We start from the raw sequence: 621 nt of genomic DNA, 5'->3' as shown, positions 1-621 counted from the left end.
GGTAGCGTGGCCGAGCGGTCTAAGGCGCTGGATTTAGGCTCCAGTCTCTTTGGAGGCGTGGGTTCGAATCCCACCGCTGCCAGAGATGGATTTTAACAGATCTTAATGACGCATCTCCCTCCTGCCCCTTCAATTTGCATGCACAGTGACTCTACCAATAGGTCCCTAATTTTAAAACTCTTTTACAGTCTCCTTCTAAGTAAACTCCTAAACCGTGGACTCCCAAGAAATCGGCTGATGGGCGCTGCTGTTGTTTTCCTTCATTCTGCTTAGATCACCTTCAAATGGAAGGTTTAACAAATAATTTGTTCTCCCCACGCGGTCACCCCGCTCTTCTCTCTGCAAAATAAAATCGAACCTCTGTTAAATAAAGATTTAAAGCAAATTATCTATCTTCCCAAATAAAGTTGGTAAATGTGTTCTTCACAGTTATTTTAAATATCAGGTTTAAAATAAACAAGTGACGTACTCGGCAGGATTCGAACCTGCGCAAGGAACCCCCAATGAATTTCAAGCTCATCACCGTAGCCACTCGGCCATAACTACGAACTCTCAATAACCCATACCGAAACTTTATATCACAACAGAATTGTGCACAATGGCCGTGCACACCTATATATA

The 621-nt window shown here is 43.3% G+C and overlaps 1 non-coding gene across 1 annotated transcript; it reads left to right on the top strand.

Moving 5' to 3' along the window:
* Positions 1 to 82, top strand: TRNAL-UAG (transfer RNA leucine (anticodon UAG)). Its single transcript has one exon. It is a non-coding gene; the product is annotated as a tRNA-Leu (tRNA).
* Positions 83 to 621: the final 539 nt, after the last annotated feature.

Source organism: Pleurodeles waltl, chromosome 12, assembly GCF_031143425.1.
Source record: "Pleurodeles waltl isolate 20211129_DDA chromosome 12, aPleWal1.hap1.20221129, whole genome shotgun sequence".
Classification (NCBI taxonomy): domain Eukaryota; kingdom Metazoa; phylum Chordata; class Amphibia; order Caudata; family Salamandridae; genus Pleurodeles; species Pleurodeles waltl.
The sequence above is the reverse complement of the archived record's forward strand: the minus strand, read 5'-3'. Positions and strand labels throughout refer to the sequence as shown.